At 36.5% G+C, this 13,758-nt stretch overlaps 1 pseudogene; it reads right to left on the bottom strand.

Annotated features, from left to right (window-relative positions):
- Positions 1-1,983: 1,983 nt before the first annotated feature.
- On the bottom strand, positions 1,984-3,867 carry LOC141817977 (UPF0481 protein At3g47200-like; annotated as a pseudogene).
- Positions 3,868-13,758: the final 9,891 nt, after the last annotated feature.

Genomic DNA, 13,758 nt, shown 5'->3' with positions numbered 1-13,758 from the left:
AGACATATTTAGGTTAACGTCTTCAGATGTTGGATAGACATCTTCGGTGTCTTCATGTGTTGGATAAGCGTCTTCAGCTAAAATAGGCAGCATGGCTTATTTTGCTTGGTCAGCTCAGCATTTTCGGATTGGCGTTGGGAACATTCATTGTTATATAGACAGTGCAAACATATATTGTTCTAATAGACATGTCTAACTTATTACTTTTTACTATTTATTATGTATTTTCTGCTATTTGGCATATGCTATTTAGGGTTTTTTTTCTGTTATTTGGTATCTGCTATTTTTATGACTTTTTCTACTATTTGGTATTTTTTGCTATTTTAGGACTTTTTTTGTTTTCTTTAGGGGCAAATGTGGGAGGGGACGAAATTAGTCAAGCTCTGTAAAAAAACACCACCTACACAAAAAGAATAAGAGTTGAAACTTATTCAACATCTAAGTAGAAGTCAGGGAACCATCTACCTCATTCGAGAGTGAGGAGGAAGATTGGCTATTGACGCCAGAGTGACTAAAAGTGTTAACTTCAAACTCGGAAGATGAAGTCGATAAACTATCCATCTCTAGGGCTATAAATGAATCAAACGTTTGTAAACAAGTTTGATATTCAATTTAATAAAAATTTATTTATATTCGTTCAATACATATAAGATCAATTAAATGAATAATTTTGAACAACCCATTAAATTAAATAAACAAGTTTGAGTACATCTGTGTTAAACTGGCAGAGTCAGCCTGGGTGATTTATCCGAGCCGAACCAAACTATTGGGCTACGCCGACAGTATACTCGAGGCTATCTCTTAAAATTTTTTCTTCCCTCTCTAAATCCCAATTTTTTTTCTTCTCGTCGCCGTCGGACCTATAGCTATCAAGTTAGGTTAGGCCCGGTGGGTTGGTTCGTTTCGCCAAGTAATTTAGGTGGATTGGATTAAAATTTTATCAATCCATTTTAAGATGGGTTCAACTGCCAAGGCTAATTTACTTATTTCATCTACTTAATTTCATGACCATGACAACTAGAGTGAGAATAATATTAAACTAGAATTGTTAAAATGGTCATATTATATATAATACAAAGGATGGTTAGTTCTAAATCACAAGTTGCTTCTCCAAATATCTCAATTACGAAAGAATTTGTAAATCGTAAGCCACATAAAATTTATAAATTGAATAAGAACTTAATTAATTGAAAATATAAAAATATGAATCTATAGTTTCAACGATTAACATGACACAACATATTAAGATGCATAATTAACGATAACGAACTTGTTCTGCAATGACAACTGCTTGAATCAAGTTTAAAATAATCAAATAAATTTAAATTGAAAGTTTGATAGCATCTAAATAAACCAAGCTCAAACAAAACTCAAACCAAACTCAAGCTTATAAAAAGAAATCAAACCAAACTAAACAGTCATTTCAAGAGCTTAGTTCATTTTAAATTTGACTTTAATTTGTTTAGTTTGATTACAAACAAACTTGAACACTATATAACTTGACTTGGCTTGTTTACTAAGATGAAGAAGAGACCTATACCCCTCTAAGCATTAAGGATCCCTCACCTAAAACTATATATCAATTTCACTTAACAAAAATCATATATCACATGTTTTAAGTGTTGAAAAAGAGGACATTACATCAAGAGAGAAGATCTAAATGGCATCCCACATTTAAGATACGGCAAGGAGACGGCAGTCATAGTAAGAAATGGAAAGGAACATATAGTATATTTTTCATATAATGAGGAAACGAGAATATCACAATCAAGGAGATAAGAAAAGAACAGAAGCTCAAATTAGAGGGAAACATTTATAAAGTAAAACTCCCTCCAATGATATATTTATACAAGTTGTTATGGAATTAAAACACCATTATAAATAAATATGATAATATTAAATATAAATATTACTTATGCGTTAAACCTTTATTAATTAAAATCAATCGCCATACATTAGTCTTCACAATGTATATACTTAATTTCACTGCTTGACGTAACTGAGAATAGCAAATACAGTTTGCACCAAAGTGAGAAGGTTGAAGAAAATAACTGCAATGACACCGATAGTCAACCACCGATTCTTGAAATAGTTTTGCCTCAACCATGAGATTCCACAGTGCACAAAGTCTGTTAGACTTGTTTCTGCGGTAGCTCTGCACATCGCTCATTACCTCTGCAAGATAGAAATGGTCGAAGTCGACGACAAGGGCATTCGTCCTTCGGAGCTCGTTGAATATGTGAGCCACTTCTTCGTCACTGTTCAAGCGGCTGACAATGATCTTCTGTTGCCGGAGCACGGCCACGTCCTTGCCAGTGTTTATCAAGCAGTCCATGAACCAAATGTAAGTGGAGACGTAGTTGTAGATCCAATGGCATTGCTGCTCGAAAGCGATGAGGTTTCGGATGAGGGCGATGTTGTCATCGTTGATGACGAGTTGAGGAATCTCCATGGATCTCTTGTCTTTGTTGAAAGTGATGTCCAAGAAGCTACTGCCATTGGTTTTATTTACAAATCGCATTCTCATTGCTCGGAGCCTCTCTGCACTGGGGAAGGAAGATAAGTCGACGTCTTTAAGGTCGATAATTTTCTTTTCCCCCAGCTCGCTAACAAGACTTGAATGGAAAAGATGGAGCAAATGGCCACTTTTTTCAAAGCTTCTAGGGCTCAAGTTCAAGGTCGAGGCCGGAGAGAGGTCTTTGTGAATTTGCTGCATGAGATCATGACAGAGGTAGTTCTCCAATTCCGTTAAGGAAGTATCATGGCGACGCAAATCATCAGCCGTGTACGCATAGAGGAGAAAGAGAAGGGTAGGAAGAGGGAACTGGTTTTCGACAACCAACATATCGTGGATAATCGATGGAGCTGCCCACTTCCACGAGTACTCTTCCATCTGTGTTCTATGCCTCCCAGCTCGCTCCCATAGAAACTCGACCATGAAAGCGAAGTCGAGCATCATCATCTCCACGAAGTCATCGCTGTTCATCTTGATATTCTCCGAGTAGGCACAACGTAAATCCGACTCCTTATCCTTGATTATCCTGACCATGAGCGGCACTAAATTCACGTCCATGCCGGCTGTGCGCCTGTAAAAGTTGGTAGCATAAGGCAATTTGATCCTTTCATCGGTGGCTAGGAAGCGTTGCTTTCCATGGTGGTAGGGGCCGAGGGAGACCATCTTTGGTTCAAAAGAATCGATATTGGCTCTGCGGATGTTTTCAGGAACTCGAAAGATCGTCGCCTGGATGTCTTTCTTCGGTTTGCCTGAGGCCGAGCTCAGTGTCTCCATGAAACTCCTCGACAAGCCATCGATATCAAGATTGACGGATGCCGTAGGCACAGATTCCGTCGCTTGGGCAACCTCCGATTCCATCGGTTATAGTTTTAAAAAAAACCTTTGAAGGATATCTAAAGTTGATTGCAGACTTGTAGCTCTGGATTCCAAGAAATGAAGCAAACTTGAATATATTGCTCGTAAATATGAAATACGCAAAACCTAACAAAATGTAGAAAAGAAAAGAGACGATTAAGAAGAACTAAAGGCAGGCAAACAAGGATGATTAAATAACCAGTAGGCAGCTCTAACCTAGATAGCTTCGGCAACCTCCAATTCCATCTCTTATAGTTAAAAAAAAAAAAAAAAAAACCTTTGAAGGATATCTAAAGTTGATTGCAGACTTAGCTCTGGATTCCAAGAACTTAAGCAAACTTAAATATATTGCTCGTAAATATGAATACGCAAAACCTAACAAAACGTAGAAAAGAAAAGAGACGATTAAGAAGAACTAAAGACAGGCAAACAAGGATGATTAAATAACCAGTAGGGCAGCTCTAACGACTAACCTAGATCGCTTCGGCAACCTGCCTCGCTGCTTGGAAGAGGAGGATAGGCTATCACACTTGGGAAAGTGTCGGTGCTTCGATTTCCATTTCCCTTTTTCCTTTGTCCATCTTCTTAAATCACGTATTATAATAAAGAAAAAAAAATCCATAATACAGATCCAGATCTAGATCCAGATGGGTCCATCGATACCATAAAATCAGAATAATCAATTAATTGATTAAGAATATCAATCAATTGGTACTATTTTAAAAATATATAAAATAAATTAATTCGACTGATTGATAAATCAATAATCGATTGATATTTAAAAATCGATAAAATTTTTTAGAAGGTTCAGAAGTAGTTATTTAGTCGCTGATAAAATCAATGGACAAGTAGAAGATATCAGTTGACTGATAGACGGAAGTCAATTCTGACATCAACTGTATAAATATGATTTTATTTGAAGGAGAAGAAGCCAGTTCCTAGAGGTTTTGAGGACAAAGTGTTGTATTTTCATACTAATAAGAAGCTATTCCAAGCAATAATAAATCATCCAAAATAAGATATCATTTGTAAAGGTATTTTTAATTTTATTTGTATTTGTATTCTTATTTGTTGTGTTGCTTTTCCTTACAAGGATAGAAGTTAGCAACAATCAATTAAATAAACAAACATTAATTAAATTAAATAAATTGTAAAAGAAAAATACACACAGATGTACTTGGTTACAACCTAGGTGATTAAAAGTAAGAAGAGAATACAATTTCAATGTTATTTTCCTTCTAACTTCTAAGCCTATTTATAGCATAAGAGAATATATCTGGATCGTTGATCGTAGATAAATTTTCTCTTGGCCGTTGATCCGTTGATACGATCCTAACTGTTGATCGGAGATAGACTTTGATCGTAGCCGTTGATTAAATAAGGATAAACTTTATCTTTAATAAAAGATAAAGAGATTTATCCTTAATAAAAATTAAGTATTTATTTTTTATATAATAAAAGATAAATCTTATTATTTTTCTTTTTTTTTTGCAACCGCCACATCCAAAAAGTCCAAGTCTTCTTTGCTGGGCAAAGTCAACAGTCAAAGTCAACGGCCAAAGTCAATGGTCAAAGTCAATAGTTTGACTTTTGTTGATTTTAGGAGTCTTCGGTTGGGTGATTTCTGGCCAACCGGAGTTAGGCTTACCCGAACCTGACTCCGGCCTTTTACCCCTCGAGCGTGCTTCCTCCCGGCTTCTCGTCCCTCGGACTTCGCCCACGTCCTTCTCAATCCACCGGCGTACTCTTCCGTAGCTTCCGCATCCCTCGGATTGCACCGAGTCCGTCGGCTCACTTCCCCGTGCAACCCTTCTCGTTCACTACGTTTTACGCTCGACTTCCTCCGTACCTAAGTTCTTGCACATTTAGCAGAGGGATTAAAATAACACAGAACCTAACCTAACTTGGTTGATCACATAAAAACTAACCAGGGCACCAACAGTATTCTTATTTTTTGTTGTATTATTATGTTCTTATAAGAGACTTCTCTATCTTTAGAGGATATCCGAAAAGGAGGAGTTCATAGTGGAGGTAAATAGCTCGAAGTGGACCCTTGATTAGTCACATAGATACCAAGTAAAATTTATGAGTTGTGCATGTGGAGTCACGTTTGAATTAAAGTTTTCTTTGCCCATTCAAACGACAAAAATAAAATCAAGATAAGAAGCAATTAGAGCTATTCACCCCCTCTAATTAGCACGGGTACTAACATCAACAACGAAGACTACCAAGTACCTTAGATGGAAGGCAACACATGAATCTGCCATCAAAATTACAGGAGCAAAAATATCTCTCACAAGGAAGGATAATATTGATCAAGTCCAACAGTTATTAGTAGATTTTATCGATTTGATGATACATAGATGATTTTCCTCTTGGGTGATGATTTTACACTACTCTAAACTCTTAAATAAGTTTTTTCAATCCAGAGCCACTGATGTAGGAAGATTAGAAGATTTTTATTACTATTTTTATATATATTTATATTTTTTGATAATTTTTTAATTTTTAATATTTAGAGTACTTTTAGTAATTTCAATCTTTTATATTTTAGCATTGTGAGTCCCTTTAAGATATTTAGAATTTTGAGTCTATTAATATTTTTTTCTATTTTTACATTCTAGGATTTTGAATCTATTTAAATAATTATTTAATTGATATTTAGGGTGAAATTTTAGTTTAATAATATTTAATAGTATTGTTTATTTTTTTATTTCTTATTATTCTTCCGAATCAATATATTTTAGAAGATTGATTTCAACGTTCATACATAGTCGAACCAACAAAATTAATACAACCCGCATGATAATCGCTATCCCATCCAATATCATGGGGTCAATTGTGTGGAACATTCGAGGTTAGCGTTGTTAGTACCCTAGTGAAGTTTTGATGTGTCATCAAATAAATCTGAAATTAGGTTCTGTGGTATTTGACATGTGTGTCTAGATGTACAGGGACTTAGGAGATCACACGTGATATCGTATGTGATGGCGAACCTTGACAGAAGACGCAAGTGAGCGAGAAGGATGACACGAGAAAGGAGTCGATGGGCTCAGTCCATCCAAGGTACAAGGAGCTACAGAAAAGTACTTCGGCGGAGCGAGAAGGATGCACGAGAATAAGCCAGAAGGGTTCGGTGCATCCGAGGGACAAGAAGCTAGGAGAAAAATTGCACAAGGCGACGAAGGCAAAACGGAGGAGGAAAATAGCCAACACGAAGTTGACCATTCTCGACGTCCAAGTGCTCGAATCCATTCCAGGCACCCTAAAATTCAAGTGTCCGAATTCATTCCGGGTGCCCCAAAGTCCAAGCGCCCGGATCCATTTCGGACACCCAGATACCCAATCCATGTCAGCGCGTGTTGTTGTTGAAGCGAATGAGGATAGAGTCTACATCAACTAGGGATGACAATTAGACCCGGACCCGATGTCATTGAGATTCATTAATTTGATTATAAGTCATATTGATAATTACTTGTTTGAATATTATAGTTTCATTATTTCTAAAACAAATAATATTTTCTTTTTTTAATTAATAAAAAAGTAATAAATTTTAAAAAATACTTTTTAAATATGTCATGACGGGGATGAGGATGGGTATGGGTATGGGGATACCCATGGAAATACCCACGAGGAAAACCACCTCCAAAATCTGTGGGGATCTCCGAAACCCGCTGGATACCCGAAACCCGACGGGGATGGGGATAGTATTTAAATTATGATACCCGACGGGGATGGGGACGGGGATGGTATATGGGTTTGGGTTTCGGGGACGGGGATGGAGAAGGCTACCCCGCCAATCCCCGAACCCGTTGCCATCCCTAACATCAACAGAGTTCAGGTGCTTGGAGAGGTTCCAAGCGCTCGGATGGCGAGGAGTCATCCAGACCCATTGACGGACAAATCGGTTTGGGATCGACAAATCTAAGGGCCTGGAAAGCTTCCAAGTGCTTGGAAGTGCTACATCAGCACAATGGTCATATCGAAGTGAAGGCTATGAATAGACTGAAGCTCGATGTAGAAGACACACACTTGAATTATCTATTTCGTTTAGTTTATTATAAGTATACGCTCAACCGTTGTACGAGGTTTCTCCACCTCCGAAGTATTTCCAACAAGGAGATAAGTACTTTCATAATTTTGGATTAACAACCCGAGGGTTGTAACCAAGTAAATCCTTTACCTAGCTCGTATTTTATTTCATAGTTCATGTTATATTTAAATTAGTGTGTCTTTATTAAAGCATTAGCAAGAGAAAGAGTTTTTTTTTCTTCTAGGTCGATCTTCACTCCTCCCTTCTAATGATCCACAAAAAGCTCACGCTACACCAACAAGCATATGACCTTTTGCTACACTAATACAATAATTATTTACTCCATGACATGACAGAGTATTTTTCTTAAATAATCTGGATTCGAAACTCATGCAGCGCATGCATACGATAACGTTCGAACAAGTGACATTGGAACGCCACATCAAGAGTCATCTTACTTTTTGGATTTACTTGATGGTTAATTAGAATGTGGAGTCGAACTGTCCATTCCAAGATTAGTCAATATCTGATATAATAAAATAATACAACTATTTTAAAATAATTTCTATCAAGTTACAATAATGTAATGTTTTTGACAAGCCTGAAAGAGAGACATCTCTTTTATAGACTTACAGAGAGCCAAATTAAGACGAAAGCAGGAGAAGAAGAGGTCTTTCATTGTCATGATTGGTTTAATCCGTCGTAAGAGTTTTAAAAATCTCACACTAGTGTTTTATTCAATTAGACAAACAAAGCCAATACAATTCCCACTTGTGCATTTCTATATCTTTTATTCTGTTTTTTATTTTTAATTTCTCCCACGACCGAAAGAATCATTTAGTTTTAGTTTACATCCAATTGCTATTATTTGTCCTTTCCTTGCTTGATCAGTTCTTATTTAATATTATCATAACATTATTATTATTTTTTCTCGTCAACTCTCTCTCTATATATAATATTTTCAAAATAAACAACTAAATATCAATAAAAACTAAAACAATACCAAGCCAAGCAAGGTGGAGCCACCCTTGGATTAGGTCGGGCACTAGCCCCACCTTTTTTTAAAAAACAATTAATGATTTTTAATTTTATTTTTTTTAGTTCCATCACAAATCCCATTGGCTATTCCTAAGTAGCCAAGCTTAGATAATCCTAGATAATTTTGAATGCTGACTCTCCCCTATTCAAGTATTAAGAAAATAATAATTAAAGATTCACATGAAAAAGACTTACAGAAGAGGGCAAGAAAAAAAACCTCTCCGTCAGAAAAGATTTACCTTTTCACATTTTTAATAATTAAAGATTCAATGTCGAGAAAAGAAAAAAAAACCCTTCAGAAAAGGTTTTTTTCTAATAAATGTCCGAGTGAAACATCCATTCCATTAGCTAAAAAAATATAATAACTTATTCTTCATTGAAATTCTAATTTACTTTAGATCCAATTGCTATTATTTTTTTTTCTTGTTATGATCTGTGCCTATTTAATACTATCATAACATTATCTTTTTATTTTTCTAGTCAACTCTCTCTATATATAATATTTTTAAAATAAATAATTAAATATTAATAAGAAACTAAAAGATACCAAGTCGAGTATTAGAAAATGATAATTGAATTAAGATTTGACGTGGAGAGAAGAAAAAAAGTCCTCAGAAAAGTTTTTTTCTGATAAATGCCTAAGTGAATTAAACATCCATTAGCCAAAAAAACAAGTCTAATAACTTCTTCTTCATTGAAATTCTCATTTAGTTTAGATCCAATTGCTATTATTTTTCTTTCTCTTGTTATGATCTCTTCCTATTTAATATGTCATAACATTATCATTTTTCTTTCTCGTCAACTCTCCCTGTATTTAATATTTTTAAAATAAACAACTAAATATTAATAAGTAACTAAAGGAAACCAAGCCAAGTATTAAGAAAATGATAACTGAAGAGAAGAAAAAATGTCCTTGGAAAAGTTTTTTTTCTAATAAATGGCCGAGTTAAACATCCATTAGAAAAAATAAAAAATAAAAAACCTAATAACTTGTTCTTCATTCACTGAATACTTAAAACAACACCTAACCACAATATATACAAACATAATTTTGTGCAAATAAACTGAGATGAAAATTCACATTCTATTTGAAAAAATATCTTTGTTTGTTTGTAAAAGATAACGTCCAGTGAAGAAGGCCTTATATAAATTTGTTAGTTTTTAGTAATTAAATGGATGATCAACCAAATTTGATGTTTAGTGTTTTCAAATTAGTTATAGTTTCCTTTAATTTAATAAATTATCGACTATTAAATAAATCAAGGAAGTATAGGTGGGTTCTAGCATGACACTCCATTGTCACTAGTGGTTCAAATCCTGTGAGGGTTTGAAAATATCCAACATGAGATTTGATCTATTACCTCTACACCATATTATTATTTTTTATAATTCAGGTAACTAGTAACTTTTTTGAATCAATAAATCTTGAAGATGATCAATTATGTCCCATGAAAAATTTTTCACCGATTATCAAGATAAATTCAAGAAGTACAAATGAATCCTAATAGATAATTCAACATCACCAATAGTTCGAATACTATGGATATATAATATGCCTTTCCCTGAAATTAGGTGAAAGTTGTTGACATATATATTTAAAGCGATTCCTGTCCTTTGCTAGCTGTAAACTGGTGCAATAATCTATCACTTTGTCTGTTAAATCAATATAATAATCATGTAATGATAGATCTCTTCTTCTTAGTTATTCTTTATCTCGTTCTCTTCGATCGATCGGTCTATAAAAGAAGGAAATGGGCTGTCACTCCTTCAGCCTTTTCAATCCTCCATCGCCGTCCAAGCCTCGGCCTGCACTTAGCCATAGCTAACAATATGACTGGGGGAGGCAAGGGAGCCTATACAACTAATTGAAATGGTCAACATCCCGAATAGGCGGCGGCGGTGGCGGCGGTGGCGGCGGTGGCGGCGGCGACGGTTTGTGCGAGGTAAGTGAAATGGTCAACATTCTAAAATGATAAATCTCAGTCAGTCTCATGAACTCAATCCTTGGGGGTGACCGGCTCGGTCCTATAAAAATTTCTTACCGACCACTAGGGTAAATCGGGAAGCGCATACGACGGCCAATCAAGATGCCCACCAGGGTAAATGGTCAACATTCTAGCTATCGCTATGGATTATCATTGGCAGTTATATAAATATATACATATCGATTTTGAGATGTTGCAGTTTAAACTACTTCCTGGTGAATATCACTACAAAAAAACATTGATTTTGGAACGAATTTTGCGACGAATTTTAAAAAAAAATTCGTTGCAGAATATTTTGCGACGAATTTGGCGACGAATTCTTTTTCGTTGGTATAAAGTCGTTGCCAAACTTGGCGACAAAATTTCTCGTTTCGTTGCAGATATTTGCGACGAAAACAAAAATTCGTCCCTAAATTCGTCGTAGATTTGCGACGAAAACAAAATTCGTCGCAGATTTGCGACGAAAATATTTTCGTCGCAAATTTGCGACGAAAATAATTCGTCGCGGATTTGCGACGAAAACGGAATTCGTCGCAAATCTACGACGAATTTGATATTCGTCGCAAAAATCTGCGACGAATTTGATATTCGTCTCAAAAATCTGCGACGAATTAATATTCGTCGCAAATCTGCGACGAATTTGGGGACGAATTTTGGGACGAAATAATTTTCGTTGCAGAATTCGTCGCAAAATCAATCCCCTTTATTTGTTGATTATCCCATAGATTTGCGACGACAATATTTTCATCGCAGATTTGCGACGAATTCGATTTTCGTCGCAAATCTGCGACGAATTCGATTTTTGTCGCAAATCTGCGACGAATTTGGGGATGAAACATTTTCGTCGCAGAATTCGTCGCAGATTTGCGACGAAACCAGTTTTTGTCGCAAATCTACGACGAATTTGGGGACGAAATCATTTTCGTCGCAGAATTCTACGACGAAAATGATTTCGTCCCTAAATTCGTCGCAAAATCAAATTTTTTCTTCCCTACCCCTTTATTTGTTGATTATCCCATAGATACAGTACACGATCCAATCGGATCGAATCAAATTTTACAAATAACCTGTACACATATTAATATCAATCCACATACACATATAAATTCACACAAATTGAAATCACAAACATCCACATCCATATATATCGTCAATCCATACTCTACAAATTAATATATATACATATCAATCCACATCCACATACATATATCAATTCACACAAATTGAAATCACAAACATCCATATCCATATATATCAATCCACACTCTACAAATATACATATCAATACATATCATGATCAAAAACATTAATATCACTCCAGAACAACATCAATATCAACAGGTAGCATTTTGATCTGGATCAGAGTAATAGGAACTCCTCTGGTATCGAAGGATGAAGGTAAAGGCACAAAAGTTTCAATTAAGCTCTTGTCTGAGAATGGTCAAGCAGCTCAAGCCAGAAGTGTTGAGGTGTATAGTAGTTATCCTTGATAATCCCCTTGAATTGGTTCTCTGTGAGGGATGCCAATATATTCTGATGCATCCGTAAAATCAAATCTGACTCCAATTTCTTTAAGTTCTTCTGTGGTTCTTTAAGGTCTTCTTTCGAATCCTGGCGAAGTCAGGCAATACCCTCTTGCATAATGACCAATTGCAGTTTCTCGATTTACCTCCTCACAGATGATCGTGAGACCGACCATGTTGGACAGTTAAGGTGGTGGATTCCACCTTTTGTAGAAGAAAAGAGAACTTCAAAATCTGTAACAGTTCCTGTAAAATTATCAGTGGCCAAATACTCCCTGTTCAGCAACAATTAAGCAACAATTAATCAACAAATTATTTATTTCAATATTGTTAAGCAACAATTAAAAAATATGTATTAATTAATCATCAATTAATCAATCAATCAATAATTAAGCAAAAATCAGAAAAACCACTATCGCCGCAGCCAACAGATCTAGGGTTAATCATTTGATTAGCATCTTTCTTCGTGATGTTTGCATGGATGATAGGTTACTGAGAACCCCTGTAGAGAATAAGACCAGTTTACCAAATGCAGTTTAACAAACAAGGTAATTTCATGCAGTTTTAAGACCAGTTTAACAAACTTTAAACTCAGGTGGAAGTAACTTAGCTGATACAAAAACCTGACTTAAACAAACACCTATGTTATTTCTGTTATCCGTTCTAGCACACTACAACAAAACTTGAGTTCTCAAATTTCATTGACCAAGAACCCTAAACTTGAGTTCTTAACTTTTGCATAACACCAAGAAATCCCCTTTGTCATGCTACTTTCTGGCCAGCGCCGGCAAGGGGCAACCAGCGCCGGCCAGGGGCAGCCAGCGACGGCCGACGGCGGCCAGGGACAGTCAGCGCCACCCGACGCCGCCTGACGTTCGGCCATCTCTTTCCAACGGCGCCGGCGGTGAAAAACATAGAAAAAAATAGGAAAAAGGAAGGAGCAACCTTACGGAGGAATCTGGCGGCGAGGGAGAGAGATCCGGTGGCCAAGGAGAGAGATCCGGCGGCGAGGGAGAGAGATCCGGCGGTGAAGGAGAGAGATCCGACGAGAGATCGGCGAGAGAGAGAGATCCGCCGGCGAGGGAGAGATATCCGGCGAGAGATCGGCGAGAGAGAGCTGTTCGCGTGCGAGAGATCGGCGAGAGAGGGCTGTTCGCGTGCGAGAAGAAAAGAGGAGACGGTAGTTAGGGTTTTACTTAAGTTTTTTGGCGACGAAAACCTCTTTCGTCGCCAATTTGGCGACGAATTTTCTTTTCGTCACCAATTTGGCGACGAATTTTCTTTTTTCGTCGCCAAATTGGCGACGAATACCCTGTTCGTCGCCAAAATTCAGCGATATTTATCTTGTGGTGTCTGTTTGGCAACGAATTAAACTTTTCGTCGCCATATTCATTGCCAAATTTGGTGACGAATCAGGTGTTCGTCGCCAATTTGGCGACGAAACACATTTTTCGTCACCAAATTGGCGACGAATACCCCTTTCGTCGCCAATTTGGCGACGAATACCCGATTCGTTGCCAAAATTGGGCGATATGATGGTTTTTTTTGCAACGAAAAAATCTTTCATCGCCAATTTGCGATGAATAAATTATTCATTGCAGATTTGCGATGAATTTTGCAACGAATTATTTTTTGCAACGAATTCTGCGACGAAATTATTGAGTTGCTAAATTGGCAACTAATAATTTTTTCGTTGCAAATTTTGTTGCAGATTAGCGACGAAAGTTGTGTTCGTCCCAAAATTCGTTGCTGATTGGCGATGAAAATTATTCGTCCCAAAAATTCGTCGCAAAATCCCTGATTTTTTGT

Source organism: Curcuma longa, unplaced genomic scaffold, assembly GCF_044706935.1.
Source record: "Curcuma longa cultivar G26 ecotype Majalengka, Jawa Barat unplaced genomic scaffold, ITB_CL_G26_1.1 contig_22782, whole genome shotgun sequence".
NCBI lineage: Eukaryota > Viridiplantae > Streptophyta > Magnoliopsida > Zingiberales > Zingiberaceae > Curcuma > Curcuma longa.
This window is presented reverse-complemented; position numbering and strand designations above follow the sequence as displayed.